The 14,037-nt window shown below is 40.6% G+C and overlaps 1 long non-coding RNA gene across 1 annotated transcript in view; it reads left to right on the plus strand.

The window, feature by feature from the left end:
• Positions 1–14,037, plus strand: part of LOC139179388 (uncharacterized) — a 17,165-nt gene continuing 3,128 nt past the window's right edge. Inside the window, exon 1 of the long non-coding RNA XR_011563769.1 lies at positions 1–172. This is a non-coding gene — a long non-coding RNA (uncharacterized lncRNA). The remainder of the gene's footprint in view (positions 173–14,037) is intronic.

A 14,037-nucleotide genomic window follows, 5' to 3' on the forward strand; every position in this document is an offset into this window, starting at 1 on the left:
GAGACTCTTCCTTCCAAAAGTTTCCTTTGCCTTGTCTTTATTTATTTATTGTTTTCTTAAGTCCTGATAGAAGGAGAGAAGTTGGGTCTTTTGTAGTATGATACATTTGGTGGACTCTGAAGACATTATTCAAAAAAGGAGATTGGGGGAGGAAAAGTCACATGCGCACGGGGTAAGTGTTGCATTGTCTATTACTTGAGTACTTAGGTACTTACATTTAAAACCCAGAGCACAAATATTGTAAGTCAGGATCAATTTTGCTTTAAATCAGTTGGATAGAGGCAGAGCCAAGGCTCACTGGCAGCCAAAGGACCTGTTTAGGGAGATGATAAATTGAGTCCTTAAGTCCCTGGCAGAAGAACCAACTTATAGATAGGAGATAAGGAAATGAGTTTGCAATAGAATCTCTACTGATTAGTTGGGATGAAAATCAGAAGGTCTTCTGTGGTCTGGATTGCATTTTATATTATCTTTGCCACTTATTTGGTACATCAGCATATTTTGCAACTTCCCTCCCACCCACACCACCAACTCAGTCCCTTCAGTAACATCTTTTGCTTGAGTGAGCAGTAAATAACAAGGAGAACTAGGGACAATTAACTATTATTGTAGCCCTATGACTAATGAAAAATCGTACATTGCACATTGGGGAAAAATGTACTTATTAACATGCCTGTGGGGGGTAGGTTAATGTTGCTATTTTAACTTTGCTTGGGAGAAACTGAAGTCAAATAACTTACCCAAGGTTATCGAGCCGTCTGTGGCTGTGAGAATTACACAAGCAGAGTTCCTCCCGTCAGTGGCCCCAAGACACCTGGTGAAGAAAGTCCAGGGTCCCAGCAGCACCCTCTGGCCGTATCCCAGACTCTAAACACAAGATTCATCTCTGTGTAGTGAGGCTCATTAGCAGGGTTACTAAAAATGCATGCAGCAACCAGCAAGTCATCTCAAGGCTTTTCTCATGCACTCACACATTCACTTGACGATTCACAGAAATCTTCATTCCTTTCTGAAGAATTTTTTTAATCGGAGTATAATTCCTTTACAATGCTGTGTTAAATTCTGCTGTACAACAATATGAATCAGCTCTGTGCATACATGTATTGGCTCCCTCTTGAGCCTCCTTTCCACTCCCCCGTCTCACCTCTCTAAGTCATCATAGAGCATCGAGCTGAGCTCCCTATGTTATATGATAGCTTCCCACTAACTCTCTCTTTTATATGTGGTCATGTGTATATCGGGCTTCCCAGGTGGTGCTAGTGGTAAAAGACTTGCCTGCCATTGCAGGAGACATAAGAGACATGGGTTCAATTCCTGGGTTGGGAAGATCCCCTGGAGGAGGAAATGGCAACCCATTGCAGTATTCTTGCTGGAGAATCCCATGGCCAGAGGAGCCTGGTGGCTTCAGTGCATGGGGTTGCAAAGAGTCAGATACAGCAAACACAGTGTATATATGTCAAAACTAACCTCGCAATTTATCCCACTTTCTCCCTCCCCTTCTACATCTGCAAGTCTGTTCCCTACCTTTGTGAGGATTTTTTAACCCAGTACAAATGCCAGGACCCCCAAAAGAAAGCCTTAATGGTGAGGTGACAGTTGGCAGAGTTGGCAAGCAGGTTCATTAGGCACCAAATGACACTGTCACTTACTTCTTTATTAATTCAACCAAAACTTATGTGGCACTTAGTGGGTAGTTCAGTGCTGCTGTAGTATAAGCCCTAGTAGAGTTAACGGAGGACTGTGGCATTAGGTGGGGCTAGTACTGAGGACTCTCCTTGTGACATAAAAGGGAGTATTCTATTGTACAGTTAATGGTTGTTGTTACTCAGTCGCTAAGTTTTGTCCGACTCTTTGTGAGCCCATGGACTGCAGCATACCAGGCTTCCCTGTCCTTCACCATCTCCCAGAGTTAATGGTTAGCCGCTGGAAAAGTCTGAACAGGGGTGTGACTTAATTAGATTTTCTTGACTGCTACTGACAACAATCTGGCAGAGAAGGAAGAAAAACCAGAACTAGGAAATAACCCTTTTCTGAGACAGAAGATAAGAACTTGAACTAGATCTTTAGCCATGGGTTTGGCAAGACGAAGATAAACAGAGATATTAGTATTCACAGGACAAACAGACAGGAAGACAAGAGTGGCTGGAGGTAGGAGGCAGGAAGGGGGGCAAATTTGGGGATGACTTCTAGATTTCTGGTTTGGACGATGGAGTAGATGATGCTGTCATTCAGTGATTCCTCCTGGAATTACGGGAGGCAAATGAGGTGGAGGCTGTGTAGGGTACAGGAGATGCAGAATAGGAAAATGTCTTTGCTTTGAAATATGCTGAGATGGAAATGCCTGCAGGCATCTGGACAGTTTCCAATAAGCAGTTTGCTATAGAGGTTTAGCCCTCAAGGAGAAATCTGCACTAACATCAAGATTTGGCAGTCTTGATACAGTGGACACTCGTGTATCTTGGTTGGCCTGGATTCCTCACCCAGCCAGTGTCTGATCCTGAATTAAAGGTTATAACCTGTAGAACTGAAAAACTGGACATGGTCATTCACTTTCTCTTTGCCTTTGTTTTTATGTTGTTGCCTTCGTTTTTAAGCCATGAAAATATCTGATATTAGCAAGTACTGGGGAAAATATAAAGTCAAATATCAAGATGTGTCTAAGAAACTTTGATAGACTTATAAATCCACTATAACAAGGAGTACAACTCACAGGTGTTTATTTTGTTTCCCTTGGTTTCCCTGAGTTTTTTTTTTTACTTTTGTCCTTGACCTCATGAGAGTCATTAGGATAAAATATTTTATAAGCTGCAAAAAATTAAACAAAAGTGAAGGATTAAAACAGTCATAATGATAAAGATGATTATATTTTAAAATGTAAACATTTTAAACACAATGTCATTTAACACAATGGCTTCACATCATAATTATTCAATCAATATTATTTTTCTTAGTCACTTCAATGGAACCAAATGCTTACAACATCTTCAGCACAAGAAAACTAGAACAATTCTAATAATCAAGCCACTAGTTGTAAGAAATCAATTCTTAACGTTCCATTCACTTTGTATTGATTGGCCTTTGACAACATTTTAAGAGTTCCTTCTGGTTCTGTAATTTCTGCTCAGTGCACCAAGATGATGGATGTAATTAAGGAGGCTTTTTAATCAGACAAGATTTATTTGTTCAGAAGTGTCTCTGGAAATAAACTCAAAGCTGAATACTATTAACTTTTGAAAAATAAAATTAAAAAGCAAAAATTTTAGTTGAATTCTAATATATCTATTCTAGTTTAGCTCAAAAGTATTTCTTTAAAATAAACAAGTTGTCATCTGTCTAGAATAAGCGAAAAGGAAATTGTGGTTCAGTTACCTACGTACAGACTAATAGCAACACCAAGTGGTAGCATATTGGAATTGTTTTCAGTCTGTTTTATGAACGCCTAAGAGAAATTACAATCTAGGAAAGTGGCTATTGTGGCCAGCGTAATCTGTAATTGGCCTCTAAACGGTTGCAGATCTGAAGTATAATTACAACTAGTGCTTCTGTAATAAAAGTTTTATTTCCAGTCCAGAGTCAGAGTCAAAAATGACTCTCCATATGGACAATCTTGGTATACAAATGAGCATAAGGAAAGTTGCTTATCTTTTGGAAAGAAAGAGGAGGCAGGTGCAGTGCAGAGGGGCCATCAGCCTGCTACAGGGGTCACTGCTACCCCTTACTGATGAGAGGAACTAAGGGGAAGGGTAAATCAAGCAAGGTTAAATCCTTCTCTGCTGCTTGTTGGATATATGATTTCCAGTTCATTATTTTAAACTGAATATCTGTTTTTTTTTTCCATCTTTAAAGTGGGGACAGCTACACCCCAGTTACAGAAAGGGGAGGCCAGTTACAGAAAGATCCAGGGTGGACAGCGAATCTGTCATCACTTTCAGATGACTGGGTTCCTCTTGTCTCACCTTTACCTAGGAACAACACCTGAGAAGTTCTCCATGTTGCAGGGTATATATGATGGGCAGATCCAGGGGGCAAATAGGAGATGACAATAAGAGAGGAGGAAGCATCGAATGTGGCGAAGATATGAAGCCACATGGAATATGAATCAGGCTACCAAGTTCACTGTAGCTGAAGTATAATATACAAGCGAGAGAAAAAAGGGAAGCAATGAGAGTAAAGAATTAGTGAGGGGACTTCCCTGGCGGTCCAGTGGTTAAGAGTCAGCACTTCCACTGTAGGGGGTGTGGGTTCAATCCCTTTTTGGGAAACTAAGATTCCATATACCATGCAGTATGGCCAAAAAAAAAAAAAAATTAATTAGGGGCAGATCATAACTGGTCATATCACTTGAACAAGTTTGGATTTTATTATGAGGGCTTTGAAAAATGGAAAGTGGTTGAACAATCTTTATTTTTTAGAAGTATGACCTTAATAACAAGTTAAGGATTAAATTCAGGAGGAAGTGGATAAGACTGGAGCAGAACTAGCGAAGTGTTGGCAGGATGGGAGAAGCACATGAATTTATAAAACAGGCAGGGTTTTTAACCAATCAGATATTAATTAATTGGGGAACCAGAGAGGTAGAAATCAAGGATGATGCCTAGGCATCTCTTGTTTTCCTATAGATGATATTCTATCAATGGAGAAGGGAGGGCAAAACAGCTCTCTAATCGCAATTTCTGGTGGTGAAAGTCTTAGGCTTAGAACAAAACAGACAGTGGAAAAGGAGTTTAAAATTCAAGGATTCTTGAATGCAGGTCTATGTTTCCCATTCTTCTCCTTCCACAATCCAGGACTGACACCAAGATTTGTGTTACTGAACACTTAATCCAGAAATATTTAATAAACTGATATAACATGTGAGGTGATCTTCTGGATGATGGACAGGCTATACAAACTCTCTGGGTCTTAGATTCCTTAAAATAAGGATGAAAAGTGAAAAGTGTTAGTCACTCATTAGTGTCTGACTCTTTGCAACCCTATAGACTGTAGCCTGCCAGTCTCCTCTGTCCATGGAATTCTCCAGGCAAGAATTACGGAGTGGGTAGCCATTCCCTTCTCCAAGGGATCTTCCTAACCCAGGGATTGAACCCAGGTGTCCCTCATTGCAGGTGAATTCTTTACTGTCTGAGCCACCAGGGAAATCATAAAATAAGGGTGGCATCTAGATTATTCCTAAAAGCTCCCCCTATTCAAATTCTGAATCTCTGTGACTTTCCAGTAAACCCCTTTTTATTCACCAGTCACCTTTAGCAGTAATAAAACTTATTTATCCCTTCCATTCATCACTATGAATATTTCTGTCTGTGATGTCTACCTGAAGGTAAGGAAATCAACCTTGCTGCAGCCTCCCTTGAAAGCAGAAGTCTCAAAACTTCTGGGTTTTCTAGAACAAATCTGATTTCAGATCAGAACAAATATCATTTCAAACCAGAACACACCTGGTTTCAACCAGAAAAAAAGAAAAAAACAAACACGATTTCCAACCTGTGTTTCTGAAAACACACTTGCATTGTGCCCTGATTGAGGATAATCAAAGCTGTGATTTTCCCAGTAGTTATGTATGGTTGTGAGAGTTGTACCATAAAGAAGGCTGAGTGCCAAAGAATTGATGCTTTCTAATTGTGGTGCTGGAGAAGACTCTTGAGAGTCCCATGGACTGCAAAGAGATCAAAACAGTCAATCCTAAAGGAAATCAACCCTGAATATTCATTGGAAGAACTGATGCAAGCTGAAGCTCCAATACTTTAGCCACCTGGTGTGAGGGTCAACTCATTGGAAAAGACCCTGATGCTGGGAAAGATGGAGGGCAGGAGGAAAAGGGGGAGACAGAGGATGAGATGGTTGGATGGCATCACCGATTCAATGGACATGAGTTTGAGCAAATACCGGGAGACAGTGAGGACAGGGAAGCCTGGTGTGCTACAGTTCATGGGGTCACAAAGACTCAGACACGACTTAGCAACTGAACAAACAATAACTGATTAAGGCTTTGAGGGAACTGGTCTTGGCAGAGACAGCTAGAAAGCTTTTCTAAAGAATCGTCTATTAAGCTTTGTGACCTATTGGATAAACAAGGCCTCTCCCAGTGGAAGGACTTTCTGGCAAGCTTCAGTCACCAGCTGTACTTCTCAGGAAGCATAACCAGATCAGCTGCCCTGCCCCCAAACCCTGCACTCCCAGGTGTCACCTGAAAGAGGCTTAGCGGTTCTGTGAATATAAATAATCTTACTTCCTAAGAACTGCACAAAAGCCACATGAGCCGCTGAGCCCTGCAGCAGCTTTTTCCTCCAAATTTTGGTCCTCTAATCGAATGTCGCTCTCTTTATCAGGAAGCAAAGAGACTGCCTGGAGCCCTTGGTTAACACGTAGCAGGCTTGCCTAGACCCCTGTCTCTGACACAAGTCGTAGCCCTGGAGAACTATTAGCAGAAGCCTTCATTCTGATGAGAGGAACTTCAAAGACCCCCGATGAGGAAGGCAATGTCCCTGGAAAATGTTGAAATGACAAATAGCAATATTTCCGCTGACAAAAGATGAAGATGAAACAAATGTTAGAACAGAAAACGTGATTTTATTTTGCTGGGCTCTCACTAAAAACTGTCATCAAAGTCTTTGACTGAAATGAAAAAAAGGCATAACCATAACAAGCCCAGTAGAGCCAACTTAGATTTCTAACACCGAAAGTCATCTTTGAAATAACAAAAGCTTACAAAGTAATGAAAAATCGCAACACAGAAAGTCACGTGCATGGCCCCAAATAGTCTTGTGCTGCACATTTGGGACAGCAATAGAGCTGGAAGCCTCTTAGGGATCATTCAGGCAAACCCTTTCATGTTACAAAGCAGAGACTTGGAACCCAGAAGACATGTGGTAACTTTCTCAAGGTCATAGAACTAGTTAGTGACTTCCAAATTCTTAGCAACTGCCCCTCTACATCTGGGGAGCCAATCGCTTCTCCCTGCAAATCCAACTTTGCCCAGTGATTAAGACAGCTCTCATCAGGTGGTGCTAGGGGTAAAGAATTTGCCCGCAATGCAGGAGACCCGAATTTGATCCCTGGGTTGGGAAGATCCTCTGGAGAAGGGAATGGCTGCCCACTCCAGTATTCTTACCTGGGAAATCCCACAGACAGAGGAGTCAGTGGGGTCGCAAAGAGTCGAACACGACTGAGTGACTAAGCACACACAGCCAGGACTGAAATTCAAGTTCAGTAGGTCCTGGGGCCTAACGTTTGTCCTGCTATCTCAGGTCCATTCTGTGTTATACTTATTAAGCCATAGACTTGCTGAAACCCGCCTCATCACTGCCTCACAGCTGCAGAGTCAGAGGTCTGTGTGCAGACCTATGCCCTCTGTGTCAGATCTGTCTGATGACATATGACCTGGAACACAGGGACCAAGGCTGTAAATTTCAAAAAAGTACTGGACAAAAAGGATGAAGGCATGGTGCATCTTAAAATTTGAAGCCCACAGAGTTAAACATTAGGGATAAGAGAAAAGATAGAAAACCCCAAAGATAAAATTACTTTTTTCCAAACACTGCTTAATATGAGAAGTCCTAGGTGAGGCATTCAGTCAACAGGTGAGGCATTCAGACAGTTCAGCCTTTTAAAAATTTTAAAAGATTTGGAGTTTTGTGGCTTAATCTGCCTTTCAGATATACAGATGACAATTTTTCAACAATAAGTAAATTTTTTAAATTTTAAGTGAAAGGCGTAGAGCCTATAGAGATGAACCCTCAGATCAAACGCAAAGAAGCGGCATGGAAAATACTCAGAGAAGGGCAATCTGAGAAGGCTCTCCTGCAGAATCTGAAGGTAATGGATGGAAACTGGTATGTACAACAGAAATCAAGTTGATGTGTTATTTATGAAATTGGATCACACCATCCAAGAGTCTGCGGTTGAAAAAAGAGATAATTGGCTTACGGAAGGATTGCTGAAAGGACTCTCAATCCATAATCTTTCCGCCTAGGGCTCTGCATCCCCAACTACTTCCCTGGCCTTGCATCATCTGACTCTGTTCTGTGCTCTAGATACAGCTATGAAGCTACCTTCTTGAAATAACACATACTGTCGGCCTTCATTAGCCACAAGTTCAACATCCACAGATTCAATCAACCACAGATTGAATTCCACAATATGGAGTGCCAACTGCTCATAAATGTTGCAAGAATCTCAGTGTTAACCAGTTCAAAATGGGACCCTTGGTCCCCATGCCACCTACAACTGCCCGACCCTGCTCCCCCTTCAGCTTTTCCCCACCACAGGAAAAGCACCTCCTTTTGTTCCTTAACTTATGCCAGACCCTTCCATAGCTTAAGTTGCCCTCCCCATCCTCACACGTATCCTGGTACATTTTGTTCCACACTGTGACCTGTGATAACTTCTCTAAAATATGTCTCTAATACGTTCCCTTTTCTAAGCATAGTCCTCTACTACTCTAGCCAGATCAGCCCTCATCTCTTGCCAAGACTGTTAAAATAACCTCCCAATTGGACATCTTGTTTCTATGTTTGCCCTATTTTATTCTCCATACAGCAATCCAAATCATATTTAGAAACTGCAGATGATTTAAGTCTTTCCTTCTACATAAAACCCTTTTGCTATGCTATGCTATGCTAAGTCGCTTCAGTCGTCTCCGACTCTGTGAGACCCCACAGACGGCAGCACACCAGGCTCCCCCGTCCCTGGGATTCTCCAGGCAAGAACACTGGAGTGGGTTGTCATTTCCTTCTCCAATGCATGAGAGTGAAAAGAGAAAGTGAAGTCGCTCAGTCGTGTCCGACTCCTAGAGACCCCATGGACTGCAGCCCACCAGGCTCCTCCATCCATGGGATTCTCCAGACAAGTGTACTGGAGTGGGGTGCCGTATGAAAGAAAGTGAAAGTGTTAGTCGCTTAGTCGTGTCCTCTTTTAGACCCCATGGACTGAAGCCCACCAGGCTCCATGGGATTTTCCAGGCAAGAATATTGGAGTGGGTAGCCATTCCCTTCTCCAGGGGATCTTCCGGACCCAGGGATTGAAGCTGAATCTCCTGCGGCCCCTGCATTGGCAGATGGATTCTTTACATTTTAAGCCACCAGGGAAGCACACCAATAGTATTATTAGTTAAATATAAATTTTTGTGTGTGACACACCCACCCTTCATGACTGACCCTGCTTCTTTATTTTGCTTCCTTTTCACCCCTCCTCCTCTGGCTCAAAACTTCCCTCACACATTGTTTCAGTGCTCCTTCAATAAGCACCTTTCAATATCAGGAGTTTGCACCTGCTGTTTCTTCTTCTTGGTACATTTTGCTCATTAACAGCCTCGTTATTGTCACTCAAAATTTAGATCTTAAATGGTACTTCCTCAAAGAGATCTCCCCTCTTTGGCCATCCAAGTAAGTCTCCCAGGTGATTCTCTCATTGCCTCCTTTATTCTACTTCTTTTCCTGATATTTAGGATACTTTGTAACTATATTGTTTTGCATCCCTTTGGTTCATCTTTATGACCTTCACTCCACAAGAGGTAATGGAACAAGAAGACTAAAATGACCTCATTAAAATGCAATATTATTTCATGTTTTGCTAAGGAATTAAAACTTGTGCCGACTGAATTATGATACAATAATTGATGTTTTCCAATTGTGGTGTTGGAGAAGACTCTTGAGAGTCTTGGACAGCAAGGGATCAAACCAGTCTATCCTAAAGAAGCTCAACCCTGAATATTTATTGGAAGGACTGATGCTGAAGCTGAAGCTCCAATACTCTGGCCACCTGATGGGAAGAGCCGACTCATTGGAAAAGCCCCTGATGCTGGGAAAGATTGAGGGCAGGAGGAGAAGAAGGAGGCAGAGGATGAGATGGTTGAATGATATCACCGACTGAGTGAACATGAGTCTGAGCAAATTCCAGGAGATTGTGAAGGACAGGGAAGCCTGGAGTGCTGTAGCCCATGCAGTTGCAAAGAGTCAGACACGACTTAGAAACTAAACAACAACAACAGCAGCAATACTTTATTTCACTTGAAATTTCATGATAAATATGTAAAAAGTTCCTTTGCGTTTAGACATATATTTTTGTATATCTTATTCATATGTATTGATAGAATGCAATATTTGCAAAATAAATCACACACAAAAAAACTTTAGAATCTGGTTCTTTTAAATGGTTATGGGGCTTAAAATCATAGATGTTAATTTTTCATAATGGTATTCTTTAATATGTTGGCAAGAATTTTGGTATGTGGGCATTACCAAACATGAACAAACACAGTGCTATTATCAGGAGGTTTTGCTTCCAAGCTACTGACACTCTTCCTGCAAGCTTTGATGTTGGTGTGTGAAGTGCAACCCTGTAACACACTCACCCACTTGTTCTTTCTTAGGTCCTACAACGTTGCTTTGCAAGAAAATTGGGAATTTCACTCATTCCTCCAAACCTAGATATTCACTTCTCTAATATCAAATTCCACATCACTGTTTCACTTCAATAATTTTTAGCATTTACAATAATGTTTTCAATGCCAGATATCATCTTTAAAATTAATGGCGACTATTCTCAACACATACAACACCAAAAATAACTTGAAATGAAAAAAAAAAAAAATAGATACCTTGACTAAAACATGTATGGACCGTGACAATTATATCAAGACATAGCTTACTTTCGGAGGTGTGCAAATGTACAAAAATGGGTCTTATTGTGAAGTATGGTATGATCTTTGGCTTTTTTATCAGTTTTTTAATTATTATTTTTTTGTGTGTTCATCTGTCCCGTTTTGAAAGAGGCACATTGAAATTTAAATTGCATCTTTACTGTGAATCGTACCTTTTCTATACCAAATGACAGCATTTTTCCATTTTAATTCATTCCTTAAAGTCTGATTTTTCTGGTATTAATAGCTTGACTCCTGTTGTCCCTTTCTTTAAATCTGCCTGATATATCTTTGCTGATTTTATGTCATTTTGTTTGAGATATGCTAATGGAAGACCATATTTGACAAAACACCATTTTTTATTTTCAATGTAAGAGATTTCTATCTTGTAATAAGGAAGTTACATTTAGTTCCATTATTAAATTTGTAATAGTTAGTCTTGCTTCTCTTAGCTGGCTGTAGTTCTTATGGCATCATATTATACCATGGTTTCTCCATTCTTTTGTTAAAATGTTTTATTGTGAAATGTATCATAAATACACACAATGGATATATATATGCATATTTAAAGATTAATAGTTAAGTTGAATAAAATTCTAATATCCACTATCCAGCTTAAGAAACAGAGTATTGGGTATAATTCTGCAGCTTCCCGTTGATTTGATTATACTCTTTCCCTGCACTGGATTCAGTACTATCCTGTATTTTGTATAAGCAGTTCCTTTGCTTTTTCTCTATAGCTTTACTACATATATGTTGCTTTAAACAATTTAATGATCAGCTTGCTTATTGTTTAACTTTATACAAATGCAATTGATACATGATAGCTTTGCTCTGGACCATTTTATGCTGATGGCTGTGATTAATTCATTTTCCCTAATATATGGTGTTCTGTAAAAAATCGTGGAAGCTTGTACATTGTGTTCTGTATGAAAGGTACTGACAATGTGGATGGTGCCCCGGAGCTGAAGAAGGCCATAACCCCGATCCTTTGTATGAATGCAACATAATCTACTCATTTTAATAATTCAGCATTTTTCCTAGGGTTGTTTTTCTAACTTTTTATTCCTTTTTTTTGGCCATGCTGCATGGCATGTGGGACCTTATTTCCCTGACCAGGGGCCAAACCTGCCCCTGCACTGAAAGCACAGTCTTAACCACTGGACCACCAAGGAAGTCCTCCTAGGTTTCTTGAGCTTTCTTTAACAGTTTTTCCTTGGTTTCTTGCAATAGTATTGCCATGAGCATTATTTTACACGTCTCTGGAACATATGGTTTCTCTAGGGTTCCTAACTAGGAGTGGAATAACTGGTAACAGTGCGTACACATACATATGTCAATAAACTTTTGTTCCGGACTTCCCCAGTGGACCAGTGGCTAAGGCTCCATTCTCCCAGTGCAGGGGTCCCAGTTTGATCCCTGGTCGGGGAACTGGATCTTACACGCAGCAACTGAAAAGATCCCATGTGCTGAAACTGAGACCTGGTGCAGCCAAATAAATAAAAAATAAACAAACTGATTTTCTCTTGTTAATCTTTTTGTTAACAAGTCTCAGCTGGAAACCTAAAACAGTGGATAGAAGATTCACTTCCTTATAAAAGCATCAGGTGGATGGGGGACCACCATTGCTGGCGTTGAAAATGGAAGAAGCCACAAGAAAGGCCCTCAGCTGACAGGCAAAGAGGAAACAGGGGCCTCATTCCTGCAAGCACATAGAGCTCAGTGCTGCCAGTAACCTGAAAGTCCCCGGAAATGAATTCTCCCTCAGACCCTGCCAAGGAGGCAGCCTGGCCAACAGCCAGACTTTGACCCTGTAAGACCTAAGACAGGGCAGACAAGTCACTTACCTACAATATTATGAGACAGAGATCTCTTACTCAGTGTTAGTCGATCAGTCTGTCCGACTCTTTGTGACCAGGCTCCTGTGTCCATGGGAGTCTCCAGGCAAGAATACTGGAATAGGTTGCCATGCCCTCTTCCAGGGGATCTTCCCAACCCAGGGATCAAACCTGGGTCTCTTGCATTGCAGGTGGGTTCTTTCCCCCTGTACCATCTGGGAAACCCTTTCTCATGCCACTGAGATTGTAGCAGTCTGTCAGCAATAAAAACCAGCACATTTGATGAGCCTAGTTTATGATAGTTTTGATGATTCAAATGCTTTCAAACAGCCTGATCAATATTATTTCAAATTAATCATTTTTCTAGTTGTGTCAATCTTTAATTGGCAGGAGGAGGCCATGAAACTAAGAAGCATCACTGCTCAATTAAAGGCAAAACAGGTTGGGTGGAAAAGAGACACCTGATCAGTCTTCCAAGCAATGTATTTTAGTAACTGTCTCTAGTTTATCTCTATGGTTTCCAGACACTTTGCCCATGTTGTTTGTTCTAGAATGGACAGCTGTGGAGCAAAATTTGGCCAGTCCATACTGGGGTTAAAGGGTGGAACTCTGCTTCAAGTTCCGCGGGGAAAGAGAAGGAAGCTGACACACAGAGAAACAATAAAACCCGAGATGAAGAAAGAACCTAAGGCACTTGGGTCCAAGATTCTGATTATTCCTCACACACTTTTCCAAACTTGATATCAGATAATAAATTGCTTTTCACTAAGACAGAAATGTGTTTCAGTCATTTGCCAATGAAAAGAACCAGTCTTGAATGCTGTATTCTTTTCCGAATGATAAATGTAGTGACTTATTGGTAAAACACCACACATTCACTATCTCAAAGCTGTGCTGTTCAGAAGTTCAGGGCAGGTCTCTGGGCTAAAACCAAGGTCCTAGCAGAGCCACAGCCCTGTCTCAGGGCTCCAGGCCAGAATGCATGTCCCTGCCTTCCAGCTTCTCCATCCACACTTGGCTGGGCCCGTTTCCTCCATCTTCAAAAGTCAGCAACATTGACTCTCTCTCTGCCTTTCCTCCATGGTCACATCTCCCTCTGACCTCTAATGTCTATTTTAATTTGTTTACTTTTATGAATGACATTGAGCATCTTTTCATGTGTTTACTGACCTTTTCTGTTTTCTCTTTTGTGAGTTCTCCATTTCAAGTCTTTGTCAACTTTTCCATTGGGTCGTTTGCTGCTTTTCTTCCCATTTATTTCATGGAATTATTTCACATTTTGGAGATTTATCCTCTAGCAGTTAAATCCATTAAATTATTATCTCCTGTTTTGTGCTTATATTTTGATAATTTTATGGCTTTTAAACTTAACCTGTATTTTAATGTAGTTGATTTTGTCCATTGTTTGTCTTACTTTTCTATATATTGATGAAGAAATTCTTCTTTTTCCCTAAAATCAAAGGATATTCTACTATATTTTATTGTAAAGGATATAAATTGTTCTTTTCTAATTAAGTATTTACTCTGTCAATAATTGTTTTCTCTTTTTCCCCCAATTAATTA

Source organism: Bos indicus, chromosome 24, assembly GCF_029378745.1.
Source record: "Bos indicus isolate NIAB-ARS_2022 breed Sahiwal x Tharparkar chromosome 24, NIAB-ARS_B.indTharparkar_mat_pri_1.0, whole genome shotgun sequence".
NCBI lineage: Eukaryota > Metazoa > Chordata > Mammalia > Artiodactyla > Bovidae > Bos > Bos indicus.